Source organism: Lissotriton helveticus, chromosome 5_1, assembly GCF_964261635.1.
Source record: "Lissotriton helveticus chromosome 5_1, aLisHel1.1, whole genome shotgun sequence".
Classification (NCBI taxonomy): Eukaryota; Metazoa; Chordata; class Amphibia; order Caudata; family Salamandridae; genus Lissotriton; species Lissotriton helveticus.
The window spans coordinates 2078758332-2078785831 of NC_136065.1; the positions used below are offsets into that span (position 1 = coordinate 2078758332).

A 27500-nucleotide genomic window follows, 5' to 3' on the forward strand; every position below is an offset into this window, starting at 1 on the left:
TGGTTTAACACACATATATATATATATATATAGCTGTAATATTGTGCCTGGAGTGATAAATGGCTTTTGTTATTTGACAGCTCGGCAAGGACTGCACTTTACTAGTCCTATGCTTAAAGACTTTGCTGTTTAAATGGCGAAAGACTTTGTCATTTTCTATCTCGGCATGGATAGCACTGTCTAATCCTATGCTTAAAAACTTTGATAGAAAAACAGACATTTGAGGTGAGCAGATCTAGAGTGTCGCTGGTGTTGAGAGTGCTCTACCAGGAGCTGCTTTCCACCTAAACTGAGACCTACCCAGAGTTCTCTCCTTCTTTTTTGCATAATTTATGCGTCACTCTATGCCTGAAAGGGTTTTGTTTTTACTTAATACTGGGTGCTCCCTTGTGTCTGGACAACGCTATACCTCTCTGAAGAGCTCTAATTAGAGCGAAACACAGTGTCAGGGGTTGCTTTTATTCATTTCAGGTTGGCTTGAGTTGGTATTTTACCAATTCAAAGCTGTAATATTGTGCCTGGAGTGATAAATGGCTTTTGTTATTTGACAGCTCGGCAAGGACTGCACTTTACTAGTCCTATGCTTAAAGACTTTGCTGTTTAAATGGCGAAAGACTTTGTCATTTTCTATCTCGGCATGGATAGCACTGTCTAATCCTATGCTTAAAAACTTTGATAGAAAAACAGACATTTGAGGTGAGCAGATCTAGAGTGTCGCTGGTGTTGAGAGTGCTCTAACAGGAGCTGCTTTCCACCTAAACTGAGACCTACCCAGAGTTCTCTCCTTCTTCTTTTTTGCATAATTTATGCGTCACTCTATGCCTGAAAGGGTTTTGTTTTTACTTAATACTGGGTGCTCCCTTGTGTCTGGACAACGCTATACCTCTCTGAAGAGCTCTAATTAGAGCGAAACACAGTGTCAGGGGTTGCTTTTATTCATTTCAGGTTGGCTTGAGTTGGTATTTTACCAATTCAAAGCTGTAATATTGTGCCTGGAGTGATAAATGGCTTTTGTTATTTGACAGCTCGGCAAGGACTGCACTTTACTAGTCCTATGCTTAAAGACTTTGCTGTTTAAATGGCGAAAGACTTTGTCATTTTCTATCTCGGCATGGATAGCACTGTCTAATCCTATGCTTAAAAACTTTGATAGAAAAACAGACATTTGAGGTGAGCAGATCTAGAGTGTCGCTGGTGTTGAGAGTGCTCTAACAGAAGCTGCTTTCCACCTAAACTGAGACCTACCCAGAGTTCTCGCCTTCTTTTTTGCATAATTTATGCGTCACTCTATGCCTGAAAGGGTTTTGTTTTTACTTAATACTGGGTGCTCCCTTGTGTCTGGACAACGCTATACCTCTCTGAAGAGCTCTAATTAGAGCGAAACACAGTGTCAGGGGTTGCTTTTATTCATTTTAGGTTGGCTTGAGTTGGTATTTTACCAATTCAAAGCTGTAATATTGTGCCTGGAGTGATAAATGGCTTTTGTTATTTGACAGCTCGGCAAGGACTGCACTTTACTAGTCCTATGCTTAAAGACTTTGCTGTTTAAATGGCGAAAGACTTTGTCATTTTCTATCTCGGCATGGATAGCACTGTCTAATCCTATGCTTAAAAACTTTGATAGAAAAACAGACATTTGAGGTGAGCAGATCTAGAGTGTCGCTGGTGTTGAGAGTGCTCTACCAGGAGCTGCTTTCCACCTAAACTGAGACCTACCCAGAGTTCTCTCCTTCTTTTTTGCATAATTTATGCGTCACTCTATGCCTGAAAGGGTTTTGTTTTTACTTAATACTGGGTGCTCCCTTGTGTCTGGACAACGCTATACCTCTCTGAAGAGCTCTAATTAGAGCGAAACACAGTGTCAGGGGTTGCTTTTATTCATTTCAGGTTGGCTTGAGTTGGTATTTTACCAATTCAAAGCTGTAATATTGTGCCTGGAGTGATAAATGGCTTTTGTTATTTGACAGCTCGGCAAGGACTGCACTTTACTAGTCCTATGCTTAAAGACTTTGCTGTTTAAATGGCGAAAGACTTTGTCATTTTCTATCTCGGCATGGATAGCACTGTCTAATCCTATGCTTAAAAACTTTGATAGAAAAACAGACATTTGAGGTGAGCAGATCTAGAGTGTCGCTGGTGTTGAGAGTGCTCTAACAGGAGCTGCTTTCCACCTAAACTGAGACCTACGCAGAGTTCTCTCCTTCTTCTTTTTTGCATAATTTATGCGTCACTCTATGCCTGAAAGGGTTTTGTTTTTACTTAATACTGGGTGCTCCCTTGTGTCTGGACAACGCTATACCTCTCTGAAGAGCTCTAATTAGAGCGAAACACAGTGTCAGGGGTTGCTTTTATTCATTTCAGGTTGGCTTGAGTTGGTATTTTACCAATTCAAAGCTGTAATATTGTGCCTGGAGTGATAAATGGCTTTTGTTATTTGACAGCTCGGCAAGGACTGCACTTTACTAGTCCTATGCTTAAAGACTTTGCTGTTTAATTGGCGAAAGACTTTGTCATTTTCTATCTCGGCATGGATAGCACTGTCTAATCCTATGCTTAAAAACTTTGATAGAAAAACAGACATTTGAGGTGAGCAGATCTAGAGTGTCGCTGGTGTTGAGAGTGCTCTAACAGAAGCTGCTTTCCACCTAAACTGAGACCTACCCAGAGTTCTCGCCTTCTTTTTTGCATAATTTATGCGTCACTCTATGCCTGAAAGGGTTTTGTTTTTACTTAATACTGGGTGCTCCCTTGTGTCTGGACAACGCTATACCTCTCTGAAGAGCTCTAATTAGAGCGAAACACAGTGTCAGGGGTTGCTTTTATTCATTTTAGGTTGGCTTGAGTTGGTATTTTACCAATTCAAAGCTGTAATATTGTGCCTGGAGTGATAAATGGCTTTTGTTATTTGACAGCTCGGCAAGGACTGCACTTTACTAGTCCTATGCTTAAAGACTTTGCTGTTTAAATGGCAAAAGACTTTGTCATTTTCTATCTCGGCATGGATAGCACTGTCTAATCCTATGCTTAAAAACTTTGATAGAAAAACAGACATTTGAGGTGAGCAGATCTAGAGTGTCGCTGGTGTTGAGAGTGCTCTAACAGGAGCTGCTTTCCACCTAAACTGAGACCTACCCAGAGTTCTCTCCTTCTTTTTTGCATAATTTATGCGTCACTCTATGCCTGAAAGGGTTTTGTTTTTACTTAATACTGGGTGCTCCCTTGTGTCTGGACAACGCTATACCTCTCTGAAGAGCTCTAATTAGAGCGAAACACAGTGTCAGGGGTTGCTTTTATTCATTTCAGGTTGGCTTGAGTTGGTATTTTACCAATTCAAAGCTGTAATATTGTGCCTGGAGTGATAAATGGCTTTTGTTATTTGACAGCTCGGCAAGGACTGCACTTTACTAGTCCTATGCTTAAAGACTTTGCTGTTTAAATGGCGAAAGACTTTGTCATTTTCTATCTCGGCATGGATAGCACTGTCTAATCCTATGCTTAAAAACTTTGATAGAAAAACAGACATTTGAGGTGAGCAGATCTAGAGTGTCGCTGGTGTTGAGAGTGCTCTAACAGGAGCTGCTTTCCACCTAAACTGAGACCTACCCAGAGTTCTTCGGACGCCGCACACAGCAATTTCTTTTCACAGGTTTATTTCAGTGCCCAGTCTAACACCAACGCGTTTCAGCCTGACGGCCTTGCTAACGGTAAGTGAAATTACTCTCTTGCAACTGTTTATACCATCTTTGCTTTCTACTATTCCCATAGACTTCTGGGATATGTAGTTCTAACTTACATACAAGAATTCACTATTTGTTAGACAGTGTTCTCATTGGCTTTTCGGGATACATTTTGTCACAAATATATTTCTTATTTGCATTTTTTGAATTTTTTGTGTGTTTGAAGACGCTGCATGTTTTCAAGACTCAGTATTACAATGTTACCATTAAATATTGCGATTTCACATTTACAAATTTTTTATATATATAAATAAAACAATTTTCTTTGCACAAAGAGAGCTCTGTAAAATTTGTTTTAAATGTTTATATCCCATTTCATGGTATAGTACCCATGTTCTTATGGTTCTCATTCATCTTACAGTTCCATGTTGCGTTTTCTTCTCTCTGACAAATACAGTTATCATTGGGGCCCCATGACTCTGATCTCTACTCCAAGTGCACATAAAGTTCTTCATCGAAGTTCATGCCTCTAGGGATTTTTGTTCTTAGCCTTATAATGTATCTCGATTCCAACTGACGGAGTTTCTTTTTCCGATCCCCCATTCTCTCATGTTCTTCCACAGAGTCAATTGCAAAATAGGTCATTTTTCTCCAATCTCCCTCTTGACAGGTTAAAAGATGTTTTGCTGTGGCATATGCCATATCTTTGTTCTTAACTGCCCTGATGTGCTCCAGGATTCGTTTTTTCAAATTGCAGGTTGTACTGCCTATGTAGAGCATCCCAGAATTACATTGGATGGCATACACCACAAATTGCGTCATGCACGTTATCTTCTTCTGAATTGCAATTAGTCTTCCCTCTGGATCTCTGATGTTCTTTTTATTTACACCAATCTTACATGCCTTGCAGACATGACATTTTATGAAGCCACTCTGTTGTTTTTCTAGCCAAGTCGGATTTTTATCACTTTGCTTTCTTTGGCTGAAATGGCTTTGAACTACTGCGTCTTTTATTGATGGTGCTTTCCTGAACGTGATCTGGGGATTTGGACCCATCAGATTAGCCATGTCTGCATCCTGTTTGAGAATAGGCCAGTATTTTTGTACTGCTTGACGTTTTTTGTGAGACTCCTTACTATATGATAATATTAGTCTTGGAGTTTGTTGAGTTTTGTCTTCTTCTTTTTGTTTCCTTGTTTTTCCGATTAGGATTTCCGTTTGTGATATTTTCTCAATCTTGTTTGTAAATTTTTTTTTTAGATCACGCTCACGGTATCCTCTTTTTCTCAGTCTTTTTGTGCTTTCCATGATTTACTTTTCCACATTCTTCTCTTCCGAACAGTTTCGTTTCATCCTCACAAACTCCCCATAAGGAATGCTCTGAATTACTGATTGGGGATGAAAGCTTTTGGCATGTAGAATGCTGTTCGTTGCAGTTTTTTTCCTATATAGGGTCGTCTGAATTTGACCCTGCTCAATATAAACACATATGTCCAGGAAATCAATTTTTTGGCGACTCATCTTATAGGTAAAGGATAGTCCAATGTCGTTGTTATTCAGTTGATCAAAGTATTTGACAAAGTCTTCCTTGGTTCCGTTCCAGATTAGGAACAGGTCGTCTATGTACCTGGTCCATAGTACGATTTTTTCTAAGGCGTCGCCATGTTCTGTGTTCCACGCTATCTCCTTCTCCCACCACCCCATGGTGAGATTCGTGTAGTTGGGGGAGAAAGCCATGCCCATGGCACATCCACATAACTGATGGTAAATTTCATGATTGAAGAAAAAAATGTTGTTGTTTAAACACATTTTTATCATGGTTAGGAGCATCGCGGAATGTTCATATAATGTTCGTAAATTAAAGCTTGCGAAAATATTTGCCAATCAAAACAATAATATAAAAATATCAAGCGCAGAAGCAAATACAATTGAAAGAACACCAACTAATGAAAATGCGGCTCTAACAATAGAAATGATACCACATTTGAAGAATTTGTTTGATCTAGCAAATGACTTATCAGACGATGAGAGTACAGCAATCTCTGTATTGGAAGAGCAAGGCATAAATACCAAAAAACATACAAGCAGCGGATATAAAAAGAAATCAAAATATTGTCCACAACTGAACCTAGGTAATAAAATTGACTCTTTTTCCGATGCTGTTATGAATGAAATAAGCAAAATAGAGAAAGTGAGAAACTCCAATAAAATAAGAGAAAATCTGTCGACCTGTGAAAATAAAGCACTTCAAGATCTTGCGAACAACACCAAAATAATAATAAAGCCCGCGGACAAAGGCGGAAATATTGTGATACAGAATATAGAAGATTACAAAAAAGAGGCTTATCGCCAACTCCAAGACAAAACAAAATACAAAAAAATGACATCCAATCCAATACACAAGATGTTGTTTGACATTCACAAAAATCTTGATGAATGGCACAATCACAAACTACTCAACACAGACGAATATACATTTTTTCTCAAGGAGAATCCCACCATTCCAACGATATATTTCCTGCCAAAGGTGCATAAGACTATGATAAATCCACCGGGAAGATCAATTTTGTCTTCATGCGATTCAGCATATGAAAACATCGCATCTTATGTTGATCATTATTTGGCTCCCATAGTGGCAACACTTAGTTCGTATATTCAAGATACGGGAGATTTCCTACGAACACTTTCAAATGCATCAGGGAATCCATCGTATCTGATGGTCACGATTGACGTGGTTTCATTATATACGTTTATAGAACATTCAATTGGTCTAAATGCATGTGCATATTTCCTAAAGCAAAGAAGCATTACCGAACTGGAACATTCCGCGATGCTCCTAACCATGATAAAAATGTGTTTAAACAACAAATTTTTTTTCTTCAATCATGAAATTTACCATCAGTTATGTGGATGTGCCATGGGCATGGCTTTCTCCCCCAACTACGCGAATCTCACCATGGGGTGGTGGGAGAAGGAGATAGCATGGAACACAGAACATGGCGACGCCTTAGAAAAAATCGTACTATGGACCAGGTACATAGACGACCTGTTCCTAATCTGGAACGGAACCAAGGAAGACTTTGTCAAATACTTTGATCAACTGAATAACAACGACATTGGACTATCCTTTACCTATAAGATGAGTCGCCAAAAAATTGATTTCCTGGACATATGTGTTTATATTGAGCAGGGTCAAATTCAGACGACCCTATATAGGAAAAAAACTGCAACGAACAGCATTCTACATGCCAAAAGCTTTCATCCCCAATCAGTAATTCAGAGCATTCCTTATGGGGAGTTTGTGAGGATGAAACGAAACTGTTCGGAAGAGAAGAATGTGGAAAAGGAAATCATGGAAAGCACAAAAAGACTGAGAAGAAGAGGATACCGTGAGCGTGATGTAAAAAAAAATGTACAAACAAGATTGAGAAAATATCACGAACGGAAATCCTAATCGGAAAAACAAGGAAACAAAAAGAAGAAGACAAAACTCAACAAACTCCAAGACTAATATTATCATACAGTAAGGAGTCTCACAAAATACGTCAAGCAGTACAAAAATACTGGCCTATTCTCAAACAGGATGCAGACATGGCTAATCTGATGGGTCCAAATCCCCAGATCACGTTCAGGAAAGCACCATCAATAAAAGACGCAGTAGTTCAAAGCCATTTCAGCCAAAGAAAGCAAAGTGATAAAAATCCGAATTGGCTAGAAAAACAACAGAGTGGCTTCATAAAATGTCATGTCTGCAAGGCATGTAAGATTGGTGTAAATAAAAAGAACATCAGAGATCCAGAGGGAAGACTAATTGTAATTCAGAAGAAGATCACGTGCATGACGCAATTTGTGGTGTATGCCATCCAATGTAATTGTGGGATGCTCTACATAGGCAGTACAACCTGCAATTTGAAAAAACGAATCCTGGAGCACATCAGGGCAGTTAAGAACAAAGATATGGCATATGCCACAGCAAAACATCTTTTAACCTGTCAAGAGGGAGATTGGAGAAAAATGACCTATTTTGCAATTGACTCTGTGGAAGAACATGAGAGAATGGGGGATCGGAAAAAGAAACTCCGTCAGTTGGAATCGAGATACATTATAAGGCTAAGAACAAAAATCTCTAGAGGTATGAACTTCGATGAAGAACTTTATGTGCACTTGGAGTAGAGATCAGAGTCATGGGGCCCCAATGACAACTGTATTCGTCAGAGAGAAGAAAACGCAACATGGAACTGTAAGATGAATGAGAACCATAAGAACATGGGTACTATACCATGAAATGGGATATAAACATTTAAAACAAATTTTACAGAGCTGTCTTTGTGCAAAGAAAATTGTTTTATTTCTATATATAAAAAATGTGTAAATGTGAAATCGCAATATTTAATGGTAACATTGTAATACTGAGTCTTGAAAACATGCAGCGTCTTCAAACACACAAAAAATTCAAAAAATGCAAATAAGAAATATATTTGTGACAAAATGTATCCCGAAAAGCCAATGAGAACACTGTCTAAGAAATAGTGAATTCTTGTATGTAAGTTAGAACTACATATCCCAGAAGTCTATGGGAATAGTAGAAAGCAAAGATGGTATAAACAGTTGCAAGAGAGTAATTTCACTTACCGTGAGCAAGTCCGTCAGGCTGAAACGCGTTGGTGTTAGACTGGGCACTGAAATAAACCTGTGAAAAGAAATTGCTGTGTGCGGTTTCCTTTGTACGAACTGTGAATACCAATAGTAGTAAGTTTAGGATTTTGTCTTAAATTAGTTCTGTGAATCGGGCCCTCTGTTTATCGCATGCTTGCCATTTTCTGCTTATGTGTCCCCATTACATTTAATTTATTATGCAAATTTCTCATTTATAAACATGTTTTTCATTCAATTATGCATGTGTGTCATATAAAATTTGGTTTGCTATAAGTTGATAGTGCATTAATCGCTCACATATATGTAGCAGTGTGAATTGTGATGAGTGGCAGATTTGAGTAAATATGCTATATCTTGGATTTTACACCATTAATCACAAGGCCTAGATGTTTTTTAATAACATAAAAACGTTATTTAAGTCTGATGTAAAAGCATCATTGGGCAGCAACATCTTTAGCTTTAGGACACGTCTCACAGCGCTGAATTTATATGTACTTTTCACAGCCCGGAACACCATAATAGAGACAAGCTGCAATCTCCTCAAAGCACAGTAGCTTTTGAAGAAATTGGGTTTTTGATTGAGGAGGGTGAAAACCCTACTCAAGCAACAACTAGAATCCTTTGTAGGGTGAAGCACCCCAGTCACTAAATTAAGCTATGCTTAACCCTTTGGTACCTTAGCACAAAAGTAGTCAGGCTTAATTTAGAGGCAATGTGTAAAGCATTTATACATCACATTCAGACTAACAAAGTGAAAACACAACAGAAGAAAAATTCCACACAAGTTTAGAAAAAGAAGGGACATTTTTTAGAAAAAATAATATAAAATATGAATTAAATCCAACCAGTAGGACAATAGTTATGAATTTTTAAAGTTTTTAGTGAACTCTAGCACCTAAAAGATCAAAGATCCAACCACAGGTATCTGGTCATATGAAACCGAGGTAAAGTGAGAAGTTAAGGCAGTCCACGATGGAATGCAGGTCGGACACAAAAGGTGGATTCTGCTTGGTCTCGGCTTACCTTCGGACTTAGAAGAAATGTTGAAGAAAAGATCAGGAGAAGGTAAAGTTCAGTTGGACAAGACAGCAGGCTGTGTCAAAGGAGGCATTGTCATACTCGGGGAGCCACTGGACATTGCCTCAGTGAAACTGTTGACAGCGGCAGGAAAAAGAAGCTGGATTTGCAGGCTGAGGAAGTCGTTATCGATTGGGGGCCTGTTCAAGTTGAGTCCTGTAAAGATTTTTACCCATCGGACTTAGTCAATTTGTTAGAAGTTGAAAACCTTCAGCGGGCCACAGCTGCAAGCTGTAGCCAAAGAGGGTTCCACGAGGATGGATACCGTCACTCAGAGGTCCCACCAAACAGAATTTGCTGCTGCGGAGAAGAATGTAACGGGAGCCAGGCCAGCTTGTGATGCACCTTGGGTGGATTGGCTGGCAGGTAGGTCCCTTTCTTCTGTCGGGTCTTCTGGAACTTTTCGGGGAAAAAGTTTCTCAGTCCCAACTTTTAGGGTTAGGCAGGAACAGCACGTCTGACACCACTTTCAAGGGTCCAATACCTGGGGGCGGCCACCACTTGGGGGTTCTTGGGGGTTAGGACTCATCCAGCAGAGGCCGGGTGCAGGGTTCATGGTCTCTGGAGCTTGTTATTTCCCTCTAGCTCACACAGGAGACCAGATACCTAGTCTTTGGAGTCACTCTGGTTGTTCTGTGTTCAACCAGCAAGGAAGGCCTCTAAAACCAGGACAGTCCTCTGGGAGTAATGCAGGAGATTTGTTCAAAGCGGAGCCTATTATATGTGGACCTCTGTTACGAACAGTTTTAATGCTATTTTACAAGGAGGGGATATTGCTGCAACATGGAAAGGCGCTGAAATAATCCCTATTTTCAAAAAAGGAGATGGGGGGAATCCAGCAAATTACAGGCCAATTAGTCTCATAGATGTTCCTCAGAAAATGTTTAGTAAAAATGATTTTAACTTGGCTACAAAGTGGGATTGTGATGTATTCCTATAGGTTCTGTATCGATTCCCCTATTCCCGGCCCTGTTCTGGTTAATACTTAACTAGCAGCCGACCCACGGTGCAAAAAACCGTTATCTGATTAAGCCACACCACGGCACAGAAACGTGTTATCTGATTAGGTAATAACGCATGCCATCTAATTAGACAAGCACTATTCCTCCAGCCCCTGATAAGGCATACAGAGTTCTCAAAACAAATCAAACCTATGACAACCTGGGAAAATCCCTGCGGCCATTGTTTTGATTTCACCGAGAACTTCAGCAAAAGAATGTGCGAACAAGCCCGTTCGTATGACATCCTTATTGACGTATCCATGTCCATCCTTACGTCAATCTCGACACCTTACAGGTATAAATATTACCGACATTGCCTTAAGCAAACACACGCGGTGGTGACGAGATCGGAGCAGCGAGACGCGCTGAGGAGCCCAGCAGAGAGCGAAGCCCACACGCGCTGACCCGCCTTCCTGACGCGCTGAGAACGAGAAGCTGTTTTTCTCCTGCCGAGAAATCCCGCTCCGGCGCTTCCAAGCAGCCCTCGCAGGCAGCTGGAATATCAAGACCAGAGACGAGAGATACCAGCCTCAACCATTCTAGATCTCAGGTACAGAACTGAACAACCCCTTGCAGAGAATTCTTGAGTCAGTCACTTGGCAAAACAAACTTAACTTAAACTGCTACTTATCTACTCCCGCCAACGTATTAGGCTTAGGTCAGGTACACTGGGGTAGGCGTGGTTAGAAGCACCAGTTGAGTACGATTAGTCAAATGTATATATGTATGTATCTATTTTATCAATTTTAACTATCATATGGCTTAGAAACCATATCAATGCTTCTGCAGTATTATTTTATACTTCTGCTTTTATTGTATGCACTTTACTTAACCATAAGTATCGCAAAAATATCGATTCATTTCTCTTGTACGAGAAAAGAGACTGATCAATAAATAACATCTTTTATTGAACACGCCCGTCTCTTCCTTTTCTCTACAAACTGGTGAAACTAAGAATGCACGTACTGACTGAGTAAAATAAGTTGTCTTTTGTTTTCACACGACTCTAGAGATACACTCTTGATTGGGGGAGAGCAAAGTTGTCATGTTCTATGGTTGTCAGAAACTAAATCCCTTCTTGTCTATCCAGGGAAGTTAAACTCCTCCTTGTCTATTCGAGAAAGTTTCTAGTGAACTCTGAGCTAGCTGGCAAAACCAAAAACTTTAAGTCTAATATCGTCAGTAGAAGACCTAGTTAACCTCTGCCCTAGATCTATACTATTGAAGATATTATTCCAATGCGCAGAGCCTATTGGGATAATAGGAACTACACTACATGGCGCCCAAACGTTTGGATAGGCGATAAAACTAACGCAAGACATTAGAGTAACTCAGTCGTGCTTTTTCACACAGAACCCCTTTTTCCCATAATACTCCAAAGACGTCTGGAGTGGGTAAAAGGTCATATCCGCCAAACCTCACAGGAGGAGACTCCTATGTATGGTTCTTGGTTTATTCAACGTTGAAGGATACACTGTTCCAAAATATTGTGCATCTAATCTTTGTTTCCATAGAAACCTGATCTGCAAACAAACAGGATAATGTTAATGTTAATGTTAATGTTAATCGGTATTTGTTCAGCGCTCGTACGCCCGAAGGCTTCATGGCGCTATAGGAAAGAACCAGGCAAGGCAGTCAGTAAGTGGAGCTGTACTAGCTCAGTAGTGTGCTTGAGAGAAGAGCCAACCTTCCTGTCAGTAAAATGGTAGACAGTGATGATGAAAGGGAGACAGCTAGACTAGCAGCTGAACTCGTAGCAGCTGATAATACTCTGCTACAAAATGACCCGGATGCAAAACTCATCCCGGTCAACATAAGAAAATCTATAACTTTAAAACTTATAGAAAATGGACTGACATCGAGAGGTGGTACAGTCATATTCGTAATTGAGGCACACGAATATCGGCAGACAGAGGTATTCTATTCATGGATAAACTTTCCAGCAGCAAACGCTGTAACAAAAGAGTTCCACTATTATAAAATAGAGGAACCACCGGATACCTACACTCCTTTCGAGGAGGTGGAAGTACCACTCAAATTCCAAGAGCACCTGCTCTTGTTTAATGGCGCCCTAAAACATAATAATCACATCACCAGGCTCGGTCCACTAGGTAGACCAGGAGCAACGTGGCCGGTCCTAGCCGGATATACACCACATCCAGACATTGAAGAAATGTCTGCACCAATCTTTTAGCACAGCTAAAACAACTAATCAAAATACATAGACAATTAGTCCAATATGTAATGCGGACTTCAACAATCCAACCAGCAAATAAAATTCCACAGCTGACACCTCATCAGGGTAACACAAATAAAATTACACCACAGAACATACAGTCCTGTCTGGGTAAAGTACCCGCAAAACGGGAACAAATACCCTTCTGGCTAGCACAAAAAATCACTCAAATAGAGGCGGTGTTTCCAGACACCACCCCGGTAGAAAAACACAGGATTCTGACTATCTGTCTTCCAATGGGAATCGCACCACACGTGGAGGACTGTGACACTTGGGGTACAGTCTTTGCTTCCATATACACAAAAACACATGGTGTACCATCCATGTCAGTAATACCAGATGTGCTAAAACAAATTCAAGATGAATATGGTCCAGAACCCGCTTTAACTCTCGGTATGAAATTACTGAAGGACTTCAAGCAGGTCTCGGCTATATTATTAGCCAACATAAAGGGAGAGGCAGCAAACGTGGCCATCCGCCAAAGGTTAAAAGAGACAGATATAGCAGACCAACCAACTGAAATTGCCAGAATCATAGAGAAATCCTATGAAGAACTAGGAAGAGATAGTCTGGGTGGAATACCGGTAAAACCTCAACTGATTGAAAGTCCTGAAAAGATATTTATTAAAAATAATTTAAACACTCAAAAAAAGAGCTGGGATGGAAACAAACAATCCAATCCTAAAGAAAAAAGATTCCAGTCCAGAGGAAGGTCTCCTCGGCGGAGAGAAAGATCTCCGAACCAAGGACGCAGGTCTCCCCAAAGTGAGCCCTCTGGGAAAAAATACAACCTTAGAAATAGGGATAATATAAAGAAACCTGATAGATATCAAGATAATGATACACGTCCCTCTCAATCTTTTCAGACTTCCTCGCAGAAATCGGAAAGAAGAGGACGATCAGAACACAGGGAAGAGCACGTCAAGTCCAGAGACAAGGAACCTGCTCATCCGAATAAAAAGTTACAATTTCCAAAAAAGAAGGTAGCCAGTATTAAAGTAATCAAAGATGCCGAGAATACTGAGGACACAGCTGAAAAACTGAGAATGGGCTCAGACAATGCTAGACAGCGCAGCAGAAGTGAGCATAGCTCGCAAAGTCCTTATGAATCATCTGGAGACAGTGGACACGAATGAATATATTCAAGTGGAAACTGCCGACACCAGAGTTAGCAAACCTCACAAAATATATGAAATTACATTGCGTATAGAGGGGGATAAGACTAGAAAAATAAGGGGACTATTTTGGGATAATCTCTCCCAGGGCTATGACATCCTTCTAGCTGAAAAAGACTGGCCACCCGAGTTCGTCAGAGAGTGCCCTCATGGCGAAGAAATAATTATGCCTGCCTTCTCAAATCACATTCCAATTCATAAAAAATATACACTTGCTAGAAAGTGGGCAGTAGCCCAAGCTCCTGCTTTATATAAAAATCATGTAGGATGGGATGAGGACTCTCCTCCTCACAAAATCCAGTTAAAATCACAACCTACTGCACAGAGGCAGTACCCAATTAAGCAAGAAGCTAAAAAACAGGTAAAAGAGATCTTAGATCAACTTGAATACCAGGGGGTGATTGAAACTTGCACCTCACAAATGAACAATCCTTTGTTTCCTGTCTCCAAACCAGACAACTCATATCGTCTAGTTTTGGATTACAGACACCTTAACTCATGTTGCAAAACTTTTGAGGGCAAAACTCACATAGTGCTGCACTAATGAATAACATAGTACGCAAAAAATACAAAACAACATTAGACATCTCTAATGGATTCTTTTGTCAAAATATAGCACCAGAGAGCAGATATTTGACTGCGTTCTCGGTAAATGGCTCGCAAAAAAGTTTCTGCCGTTTACCCCAGGGGCACAAGAATAGCCCAGGATTATTCTCAAAGAGAGTAACAGAATTACTACAAACATACGATGACGAGGCATTATCATATGTCGACGACATTTACCTAACAGATGATGACTTGGATACTCACTTGAAGAGAGTGAACACCATAATACTTGGGTTCGCAGCAGAGGGTTACAAATTCAACTTTTAAAAATCAAGAATTGCCCATCTAACGGTCCTGTTTTTAGGATATGAATTATCAAGTGAAGGCAAAAGCCTGGCTGACAATTTCCTAGAGAAATGTGCTGTACTCCAAGCTCCTAGAACACTAAAAAACTTACAATCAATTCTAGGCTTCCTAAATTTCGGAAGAACATACGTTGCAAATTACGCAGAAAGGATCAAACCCCTTTATGATCTAATAAAACCAGATTTTAAAAGAATCAATTGGACTCAAAAACACACAGAAATTTTGAGATCTTTACAAACAGACATGCTAATTAAAACAAAATTAGAAACACGTGATAACTCACGCAATCTTGTGATTCGAGTCATCCCAGGAAGATGCGGATTCACATACCTGACCTCTAATGAGGGAGAAAAGGTACCAATTGCATACAAATCACACTTGTACACAGAAGCTGAAAAGAAGTTCAGTATTAAAGACAACATTGTTCATGCAGTTCAAACGGCTATAGCAAGAGAAAAAGACAACGCCGACGGTAGACATATCACAGTCAGAACAGCGGAGTCAGCCTTTGAGGCATTAACAACCCCATGTAATTTACCAAAAACAGCGTTGAATCCAGAATGGATACAATGGGTGAATTCAATTACAACGGACAAAGTAAAATACTACTTTGATCCAGAATTAAAGGAATTAAAATATCTAGAATATGAAATAATATACCCTCTGCCAATCGACATTCTGCCTTTACGACAGTACGCCTGTGTAATACATACAGACGGGCATGCTCAACCCTCAGTTTGGGGAGAGCTGGCTTACAAGGCCACATGCGAAATTGTAAAAGAAGTGTGGTGCGGAGGTAAATTAAGACCTCTACTTACAAAAACACACTCAGTGGAAAATTATTCAGAACAACAAACTGAAATAATAGCGTTAAAAATGGCGCTAGATAATGCCGATCGCGAATTCCCGACACTTATTGTGTGCGATTCGTATTACTGCGTCAAATCATACAATAACGATTTACAGAAATGGATTCAAAACGGTTACAAAGATGACACAGGTGCAACAATAAAGCAAAAAGTGCTTTGGGAACAAGTAGCTCTTTTACAGAAAGAACTACCAAAAACTCACGTGATACATTCAGTGAGTCATCAGCGTGATGGCGTTCACGTTGCAGGGAATTCATTGGCTGAGAAAGCCACAACGGCAGCAACTGAATCGGCTTCCGTAGTCAAGAAAAAGCGTAAAGTAAAACACATTGACGGTGAAACTATGCTGGCGGTGAAAACGTCATCAAAAGGCGACTGCTCAGCACTACCGATCAACTATCCACTCAATTATACATACATAATCGATGCAAACTCCGTTCCTTTTGCTCGAATCCCTGGAGTGGGGGACAGAGTGATTCCAAACATGGACAGGAGAGGTTTGTTAATAGCAGACGCACATATGGGTGAGGGTCTCAGACACCTTAAACAAAAAGATTCTCTGGAAGAATTACAATCAATGTACTGGTGGCCAGGTATGAGCCTGCATCATCACATCTTTGTAAAGAACTGCCCAGACTGCAATAGAGATCGCAGTGGCGAAAGAAACGGTATATTAGCATGGCGTTTCACTCCAGAATTGATCAACAATAAAAACGAATGCGTCCAATTAACATATAAAGACTAGTTTCCACTTGTGATGTAGACCCCAGCACTCGGCTGACGTCTGGACTGTTATAAAAAGATTTGCGAGTCTATATTGGCATATACGCTAGAAGCATGCTACGTTTGGCTGAATGTTTTTTCTTCTTGCCCTAAAGCGTATGAAAAACATGGCCAAATGAGCATAGCATAGCGGGACTCTTCTCACTTCCTACCTGAGGGAACGGGATGGTGTAAAGAAAAAACCAAAGGCATAAAGCAATCTATAACAGCGAAGGTATTAGGTTCGGGAGCTGGGTGGGTCAAACATCTAATAAGTGTCCAACGTAGTCTAAATAACCTGCCAAGAAATTCTCTGAGGGGATTCAGTCCGTACGAACTATTGTTTGGAACTAGAATGATGGTCTTAGATCTTGACAGTCAGACTTCAGTGGTTAAAGAAAAAAGCTTTGATATCAAAGATCGTTTGGCTATTTTACAGGACTTAAACGAAACAAGGAAAGACCTGAGCAACATAAAGTTGAAACAACAGCCAACGACCACTGAAGAAATACCACCTGTCCCAGCAAGACCTGTCTGGATTCCAAAAGTCGGGGATCTAGTCAGAGAAAAGATCGCGGTAAAGAAGGAATTTGGGCCTTCTTACAGAAAAGCAGTTCCTGTCTTGTCTATCAACGGGACAAGATCAGTAGTACTACCGCCCCTTGCTGGTAAAAAGGAGAACCGAGTTGTATCCATCGACCTGGTTAAACCACAATAATGTGGCCGATAACAAACAGTAGGCCAAGTGGACTCCCGATAAGTAGTAGAACACCAAGGTTTGCTACAAACACAGAGGTTCAATCTAAGAGGCTACTCACGTTTGAAATGCCAAAAGAACAACAACAAGGTCTATGCAACAATGCTATGGAACTTAAACCTCTAAAAACCCAAATAAAAACATTTAGCAGAGACACACCAATCTACAATGAAGTAATGAATGACTATGCTGCTGCAACAAAACACACGGATAAAGCAAATATCAATCCTGAAGCTATTGGAACAATAGACAGAACGGCATCCGGTTACTTCATCAACTTCAGCGATTCATCTGAAAACCTGAGTGAATCAAAGGAACAAACCTCAACAAAAAACCTTTAAAGACAAAGCTAAGGAACTTTTTCAACATCTGAAAGAAACCTATCTGATTTCTCCATGGATTGAATTCTGGGTGGCCTTAGGTGCACTTATCCTCATACTTTGGCTCATCATGGTACTATGTTTGGGACACTTCATTGAGGGAAAATATGCTAAAATGGACACAGCAAGCCAGAAAATCAACTTGGTCCTCAACCACACACGTCTTCACACATCGAGAAAAGGGAACTTTCTTCAGTCAACTTCACAGCCAATCCTATACCCGGTGGGGTAGCATGGGACAATACTGATTATGAAATCTATGGTCCGGTTGAAATCCTGAAATATCCACACCAAATCAAGATCTCATTGAGTGACTTTGTAAAACCAAGCTCAGTTGCTGATGATTGGGACGTGGAAAGCATTAATAATATGATGTCTGACCTAGTGATGTCTGCTAAATTTACAAAACATGATTATTTGCAGGGTTCGTCTAATTATGATAAAATGTTCTGCTATAATCACTATAGTAATCATTATCTGCATAAATCTGCACAACCTAGAAATGTTTTAAATTATAATCAATGGGAACACTGTGCAACCCCTCCAAAAGGTAGCTCAAGAGCTTTTTATGACAAATATTCATATTTTTCAGGGTTCAACACAAGTAATGCAGAAACATTTTATTTCAAATTATCAAACAAGACAGGTACAAAGACCATGCTTACAAACACTAAATTGATATATTCAGACTCATTTTTTGAGCAAATGAGTACATTTGGTTTTGAATACTGGGACAAAAATGTTGAAGTAAAAAGTGTTTGGGGTACAAAGGAATGGCAAGTACAAGGTATAGAATCATTGTTTAGAGCCTCCATGATCCCAGAACAAATGATATTTTTGAATGACACTATTCAACAAACTACCTGTCTTGGCCTAGCCAAAATCAAAGATTTAAACAAACCGTCTATTCCAGTGTTTCCCAAACTGTGGTCCGCGGACCCCCAGGGGTCCCTGACACATTCCCAGGGGGTCCGCAGGCAACAGTTTCTTGTATAATTAGCAGCTTTCCAGCAACAATAAAAGTGTCAAGATAAAGCCAGTGATTAATGTACCTGCTGGAGCGTGAGGAGAGTTTTGTTTAGTGGCAGCTTTGACTTAACTAATGTAGCACAGAGGGTTAATGTGCCTACTGCAAAGAACATGTAACATGCATTTTTAAAAGCAGCATTTTATATGCATAGGTTCGTGGTCACTGCTTTTGTCACAGAGATTCCTTTATTACTGTGCACATCATAAGTGACAGTCATAATGTAGCAGAGGGATCTATAAACTGTCATCAGAGAGCTGCTTGCAAACTGCATGGTACCAGTTAGTAACTTTTGTTTTTCCCAGTTATTCATTATCCTGATGCTGCTAAAAAGATTTATTTGGGTGGAAATACATTTTTAATGTTAAAGTCAGTGCTAGCCACTGTGTTATGTTCTGAATCCTGAGTTTGTGCTTTTCCAGACCAAGCACTCTTAAACATTTTATATACACACTGATTTACATCTACGATTCAATGTCTCTATATGTGTGTGATGTGAAGTGCTGTGACATCCTACAATGGTATGAGAGATGCTATAAAACAAATGAAATACATGTGACAGATGGGCTATTACTTCAATATAAAATACTAAGGGCCAGATGTACGATCCGTTTTTATATGCGCGAACGGGTTCGTGAACCCGCTTTCACATGCAAAAACGTATTGGGCCATGTACATTGCCTATTTCGCGAAGTCGCAATTTGTTTGCGACTCGCTAAATAGGTTTTGCAACTTGCTATTTGGAAGGGGCATTCCCATCCAAATAGCGAGTCTTAAAACCATGTACAAATGTTTTGCGGTCGCAAAACACTCGCAATTACCACCTACTTCAAGTAGATGGTAATGCATTCGCAAATGGGAAGGGGTTCCCAGGGCACCCCTTCCCCTTTGCAAATGCATGCTAAATTATTTTTTAAGGGCAGGCAGTGGTCCCAGGGACCTCCGCCTGCCCTTAGAAAATGAAACGAAAACGTTGAATTTAAATTTTTTTTTTTTTAAATGCACGGTAAATGGGCTGCATTTTTTTTTTAAACTGCTTTATTTAAAAGCAGTCACAGACATGGTGGCCTGCAGAGCCCAGCAGGCCACCATACCTAGGAGGGCTGGCATTCCCAATAGGCTCGCAAATTGCGAGAGGCTCATTAATATTAATGAACCTCGCAATTTGAATTTGCGACCCCATTGGGAATCCGAAACAGTGTTAAACACACTGTTGTACATTTCATTTTAGCGACTCGCAATGTGCCACTCGCAATGTGTCGCCAATTGCGAGGCGCTAAATGAAATGGTCGTACATCTGGCCCCAAAATCCTTAGGGGCAGATTTACAAGCCTCTTGCGCCTCTTTTAAGCCGCTGTTGCGCCACTTTCGTGATGCGGCGGCGCAAAAGACGCGCCATGGTGCAGGGTATTTAGAACATGACGTATCTGGGAGATGTGCCACGTTGTAAAGCCCTGAGCCAGAAGGAGCCGTTCCGTCGCAGGAATGCCTCCTAAAAGGGGCTTAGTGAAATCTACAAGGTTTCACTCAGTCACTTTGGGGCCCATGCTGCATCAAAACCCTGCGCCTGCTTGAAGCAGGCGTAAGGATTGACGCAGCATTAACAAGATAGGGCCCCCCCCCCCCAGCATTGCTGGTGCTGTGTTGCGCTTGCGGTGCAACTCCAGCAATGCGTCACAATTACGGCACAGATGCATCATGCATCTGTGCTTTTTTGCCCCATGAGGCGCAGTATTGTAAATGCGGCGCATCAATGCTGGCGGAGGCATGGTGCACAATAAGTGGCGCATCCCTGCTGAAATGCATTGATGCATCACTTATTGTAAATATGCGCCTAGGTACTTTGAGTATTTGTTTTGTGTGCACACGTGTGTATTTTTTTCGAATTACTGTTTTAATATTTGAAATTTAACTCATACAAATTGCTTGGGGGTCCCCAGCATCCAGTGGTGACTCAATGGGGGTCCTCAGGAGTCAAAAGTTTGGGAACCACTGGTCTATTCCAAAGCCAACGATAAACAGTAATAGCTCGACAGATGAGGAGATAGACGTAAACCATATATTAAGCCAAAACAGAACACATCCAGATTGGAAAAAGTGGTTGATCTGGCCCACAGATACTAATAACTGTCAAGACAGATTCCTGAACAAAATCCAGGGGTTCAAATTGACCAGGCCAGACCCTAGATATTCCCAAAGACAACACCCAGGGATAATTACCACGTACAGTGTGGGCAAGCTCTGCCTTCAATGGCTACAAACATCCACACTGGCAGAAATTAAGCAACACCTAACTTTACTTACTGATGGTGCTGACTTGCGTGATTTCATTATGGGACCACGCAAACAGCGTCAAAAACGCTTCATAGCAGCCTCTGTATATGCAGCTTATAACGAAGCCTGGAAAATAACTCAAATTGAAACATCAGAGAGAATACGGGAAATTGACCGTATTAATTTGGAAAAATCACTTTCTGTAGTGGACAATGGGTTAATGACTCTGTCCTCCAGAATATACTCTTTGGACAGCATTGTGTCTTCAGCAATCGACATAATAACGCAAGACTTACTGTTGTTACAACACGGTCAGTCCCAATTGCGTTCTATTGTACAACTTGGCTGGACGTTACAAAATCTGCGTTCAGGCTATGTGCCTTGGCGTTTAATCAACACAACGTCACTGTTCAATATCTTTAACCTTACTGATAAACAAATCAGTATGGCACAGAAGGGTGCTGATTATACAATCCTGAGCATTGAGAAACTCGAGAGATTACCATTGACAATGTCAGAACGACCTGTCAGTGAGTGGATAATACATGGAATAATTAATATTCCAATATCTACTTTCAGGTTTCAATACTGCCAAAAATATATACAGGCTGGCATGTACGAAAAATTGGGTAAAGGGTACATTAAGTCAACATGGAACTTGCCCTATTCACATGCTTGTGTCAGTAATAAAGGCCGGAAAGTGTTTCTTAGTGGCAATAATTGTGCCATGTCACTAAGCGGTACACTTCTGTGTAATGGTATTAGTTTACACGGAGCCTGTGAAGGGTCCTCAAATAACCTTTCATGTCACCAGCTAGGCACACCTGCGACACAAATAGAACCATTCTTTAGGAGACTATCGAACGGGAGTTACATTATAATCGTAGACCGCAGATGTTGTAGCTTGGTGCCCGGAGTAGCTTATCTCATAACTACGACTGCGAAGGTCATGTGCTGTGAACGAGTATTGTTCCCCAGCGCAATGCCAGACAGGGAGGCAAGGTTATGGCCGAATTTGAAAATTTCTTCCATTAGAGTTGATACTTTAAGCAGAATGAAAACTGTGCTCCTTCAGACGCCAACCAGGCTCACGTCATCAAAAGAAACGTATGATCTCCAAGTTGCAAGGACAACGGCAGAGATTCATTCATTGTTATCAACTAATTCCCCCATACATTTCCCAGGAATCCTGAACGAAATCTTGAATATTTCTGATACCAGTGGGGTCTCAAATGTATTTAAGACAGTGTTTTCAGGGGCTCTAACACCATTTAAAGCCATTCTGGGTATTTTTCCAGACTTTGTCCATTCCGTCTTTGGTGGACTTCCTCTCCTTTTGGGACTAGTGGCAGGAATCCTATTTTTGATCCTGCTATTTCGCTATGGCAAACCGTGTCACAGACAAGACACCTGCGACAAGGGAAGAAACAATCCTAGCCATTGGATACCGGGACCAGATATCTAGAATCCTTGGACTGTCCCGGCTTAGAGACCTGAACATGACTTGGTTTCTTTCGTTTAGACCTATGTGGCAAAGCTGTGTTTTACCTGTATTAAGGTGCTTGCTATGCGGAGAAGAATGCGTGTTAGACACCTGTCTGACGCTACAATCGGATGCACCAATGGATGCAGAAACTTTGTTGGGTCCGGTCACGGCTCATGCATTGTGCTGTCCCCAGCGGCTACCAATCCTGATGACGGCATTCGTGGAGACTTCACCACTACGATTAAGGGGTAGTGAGGTTCAAGATGAAAGCAGCATCGATCAGGTACGACCTTCTGTCAGCTATGCTGATCCAAACATCAATGAAGGCAATCATGCTCACGAATGCATGGTAACATCTTTTTCCGAGTTAATGGAACTTTCACAGGAAGCTGTTGACAGCTTTTTCGAGAGTCTAAATGATATGATGTTCTCACCAGAGCAGAAATAATGACTTTTGAACAAGCTAGCACAAGGCGTTCCCAACACCCTGAATTTGACCTTCAACTTTGATAATAAAGTATCATGAACAATTTTCTCCAGTTTACGGACAGCGGAACATTATTTTTCAGCGGCCCCAAAAATATTTTACAATTTTTCGGGACACTTATCTTCTGCTTAAAGTAGAAACTATTCTTAGAGAACTATATTTCTATTTTAGGAACTTTAGAGACATTAGCTGCCCTCTGGCATGTTCAAATATATTTTATTTTGTGATGAAATGGTCTCGCATTTTTTTCTTCTGTCTTAAGAGCCATTTCATGTGTAATTTTCATATTTTATTAGTTATGATGTATGAATATGCGTGATATTTAGCATTAATATACTGCTTGAGTGCATATAATGTATATATATATATCTTTTCATATATTTCATGTTTCAAAATGCATATGGATGTATTTTGGGGTGGTACGGTATACACATGCTCTACTAGTGTATTTGCTATGCCTAGATCTTGTAAATATGGACATAGTCAGCGTGGAATGGGTGTGATGTATTCCTATAGGTTCTGTATCGATTCCCCTATTCCCGGCCCTGTTCTGGTTAATACTTAACTAGCAGCCGACCCACGGTGCAAAAAACCGTTATCTGATTAAGCCACACCACGGCACAGAAACGTGTTATCTGATTAGGTAATAACGCATGCCATCTAATTAGACAAGCACTATTCCTCCAGCCCCTGATAAGGCATACGGAGTTCTCAAAACAAATCAAACCTATGACAACCTGGGAAAATCCCTGCGGCCATTGTTTTGATTTCACCGAGAACTTCAGCAAAAGAATGTGCGAACAAGCCCGTTCGTATGACATCCTTATTGACGTATCCATGTCCATCCTTACGTCAATCTCGACACCTTACAGGTATAAATATTACCGACATTGCCTTAAGCAAACACACGCGGTGGTGACGAGATCGGAGCAGCGAGACGCGCTGAGGAGCCCAGCAGAGAGCGAAGCCCACACGCGCTGCCCCGCCTTCCTGACGCGCTGAGAACGAGAAGCTGTTTTTCTCCTGCCGAGAAATCCAGCTCCGGCGCTTCCAAGCAGCCCTCGCAGGCAGCTGGAATATCAAGACCAGAGACGAGAGATACCAGCCCTCAACCATTCTAGATCTCAGGTACAGAACTGAACAACCCCTTGCAGAGAATTCTTGAGTCAGTCACTTGGCAAAACAAACTTAACTTAAACTGCTACTTATCTACTCCCGCCCACGTATTAGGCTTAGGTCAGGTACACTGGGGTAGGCGTGGTTAGAAGCACCAGTTGAGTACGATTAGTCAAATGTATATATATATGTATCTATTTTATCAATTTTAACTATCATATGGCTTAGAAACCATATCAATGCTTCTGCAGTATTATTTTATACTTCTGCTTTTATTGTATGCACTTTACTTAACCATAAGTATCGCAAAAATATCGATTCATTTCTCTTGTACGAGAAAAGAGACTGATCAATAAATAACATCTTTTATTGAACACGCCCGTCTCTTCCTTTTCTCTACAAACTGGTGAAACTAAGAATGCACGTACTGACTGAGTAAAATAAGTTGTCTTTTGTTTTCACACGACTCTAGAGATACACTCTTGATTGGGGGAGAGCAAAGTTGTCATGTTCTATGGTTGTCAGAAACTAAATCCCTTCTTGTCTATCCAGGGAAGTTAAACTCCTCCTTGTCTATTCGAGAAGGTTTCTAGTGAACTCTGAGCTAGCTGGCAAAACCAAAAACTTTAAGTCTAATATCGTCAGTAGAAGACCTAGTTAACCTCTGCCCTAGATCTATACTATTGAAGATATTATTCCAATGCGCAAAGCCTATTGGGATAATAGGAACTACACTACAGGATAGAGGAGAAAGATATACTATCCAATTAGCAGGCAGGTTTTAGGGCTTCTACGAGCACCTTAGACCAGGTATTTAGATTCCTCCTGCTTGCATGGAAGGAAGTGGGTCACCTATTTGTTGTATTTGTTGATCTTAAGATGGCATTTGATTCCATAGGCCGAACTAAACTCTGGGCTGCCCTTGTAGACCTAGGACTCCCTATTGACCTACTTAATCTCCTGGTCCACCTGCAACAATATAATTATGCCAAAGTCAGGTGGAATTTGGATGGTAGCCTAACCAATGACATTCCAGTCTCTAAGGGCGTACAACAGGGTTGTGTCCTCGCCCCAACCCTGTTTACCCTGTACATGAATGGGCTTTTAACCGAACTGTTTGATACTGGAGGTGATCCTCCTAAATTAGCGGGGAGCCCTATACCCTCCATGCTATTTGCAGACAACACTCTGCTTATATCGAAAACTCCAATGGGTATCCAGAATGTGCTCACAAAAATGTGCAAAAGCATGTAAAGATAGGGGCCTAGAAATAAATTGCTCCAAAACGAATTTCATGGCTTTTAACACGTACAAATCCACCAAGGGTAAAGTGAGGCTAGGCTCCCAACTTTTAGAACAGGTTAAGGTTTTCGATTATTTGGGAGTCCAAATTAGTGACAGCATAGCATTGGCACCCCAAATAGAGAAGAGTGTACTCAACATGTGGGCTGTGCAATAGCAAGGAAGGTGAAAGGTTCTGTTTTTCGCCCCATTTCTCCGATCTTAGAATTACATCGAGCAAAAGGGCTAGGTGTTGCCCTGTATGGGGCTGATTTGTGGGGTCTGGATTGCCTAAAACAACTAGACCTCGCTGAGAATAAATTTCTAAGGGCGATCCTTAACCTCCCATTGAACACGCCCGTACTCCCACTACGCCTTATCCTTGGTCTTAAACCCATTAGCTATTTTGCTATTCTTAAGGTACTTTTGTTTTAGGTAAGATTATGGACCAGTAGCACCCAGATTCCGGTAAAGGATGCAATGGAAGAATTATAAATTCTACAAAAACAATCAGGGCATCTGGTTTGGTTCAATAAGGTTAAGGATTGGTTAATTAAACTCGGGTTGGTGTTTATGTGGGAGGACCCAAAGTCTATTACAAAAAAAATACCCCTGCTAAAAAAAAGGTACTGGGAGTATGCTGATTTACTATGCACTGATGTTAAGGCACTTGGCACTTAACCTCCAGCTTCCTGAGTGTCAAGGGCTGTTTTATTTTTGATCCATATATGGATGATGTCGAACCCCTGCATGCTCGTGCACTTTATATCCAATTTAGGTATGGGATTCTCCCTTTAAATTTTATGAAACATACTTGGGTAAATGCCTCTGTAACCTCCCTGTGCCCGTCCTGTCACTCTACCCCAGAGACTCTAGAACACTTTGGGGGTCATTAGGATGGCAGGCGGACTTAGTCCGCCTGCCATCCTATCGGAATTCGGGACCGCCTGCCATAAGGGCGGGGGTCCCGTGGGGGGTATTAGGATGCGCCCGCCACAGTGGCGGGCGCATCCTGCATTTTTAACATTGTGGCGGGCGGTGCTCTCAGCACCGCCCGCCACAATGCTAAAAATGCATGTATGCATTTGCATACACAAAGCGGCAGGCACCCCGCGGTGCCTGCTGCATTGTGTATGCAAATGCTGGGGGGTACCATAGGTACCCCCCATGTGCACCCCCCACCTCGCCTTCACTTTGGGGGCCTGCAGGGGGCCCCTGAAGTGAAGACCGCATGCCTTTCCGTGGCGGCAAAAGGCATCTGTTTCTGCCCATTGTAATATGGCTGGCGGTGTCTGATAGACACCGCCACCATATTAAACCTTTTCCGCCCCGGTCGCAAGGTGACCGGAGCGGAAAAGCGGCGGACGGTCTTTCCGTCCGCCGCAGTCCCTCCCGCCATGCTACTATGGCGGGGGGTCATTTAGGTGAGGATGGCGGGCGGATTGCCCCTGCCAAGCCGGCAGTGGCTACCACCAGCCTGGCAGGGGCAATCCGCCCGCCATCCTAATGGGCCCCTTTGTCTTTTTTTGCCCTGTCTATGCTAATCTTAGGAAAACCTGGATTATTCCTCTCTTTCTCGCATATACCTGATGCCCTTCGTATATTCAGGTTCGACACTACAAGATGGCTTGTATTCATAATCTCAAGATACTTGCTTTATGCTTGGTGGTTGAGATCGAAAGTGGCAAAAGAATATTGTGTGGAAGTTAATTGAACATGTTAGCAAGCTGGTCTTTGGCTTACTATTGGACTACAGGGGTACTGAAAGTTTTAAATTGATTCATCTGTGATTTGAGGCAAAACTGGAACTCCCCTTTCTTGACATTTTATGAAATTATGAATGTTACCAGTTTTTTCTTATTTGATGTATAGGCACGTGAAAATTGATTTTACTGTAAGATCTTGTGTTTTAATGCCATGATGAGTTATTGTATGTCTTGGGATTTTATTGATGTGAAGAATCATGTTATTGATCGAATAAACTATAAATATATATATAACTTGAAAAAAAGTCCTGTAATATTTTTCTAAAGAGAGGGAGTGTTGACAAGTAAAGCATGTGCATGTTACAAACTCGGGCAACATTATGGTTCTTCCACACACCACGCGTTTGAAAATAAAGAAATGGTTTGAAGTTTGTTCCCCAGTACAGTGCATGTGTTTAAGGCGGCTGATTGAGGTCCCCACAGGGGACCACTAAAGAGGGCAGCCCTCTAGTATCATCGGGGCACCCCACCCCTTAAGGGCACAGACTCAGGGAGGAGACCCCCAAGCCTTGTCGCGGCGCGCTAGGGAGAGTCACTTCTGGGGTGCTAGGACTGGGGGAG

At 41.3% G+C, this 27500-nt stretch overlaps 1 protein-coding gene across 2 annotated transcripts in view; it reads right to left on the reverse strand.

The window, feature by feature from the left end:
* The window catches only part of LOC144756325 (suppressor APC domain-containing protein 1-like), a 284640-nt gene that overhangs the window by 126679 nt on the left and 130461 nt on the right, over positions 1 to 27500 (reverse strand). The window lies entirely within an intron of this gene.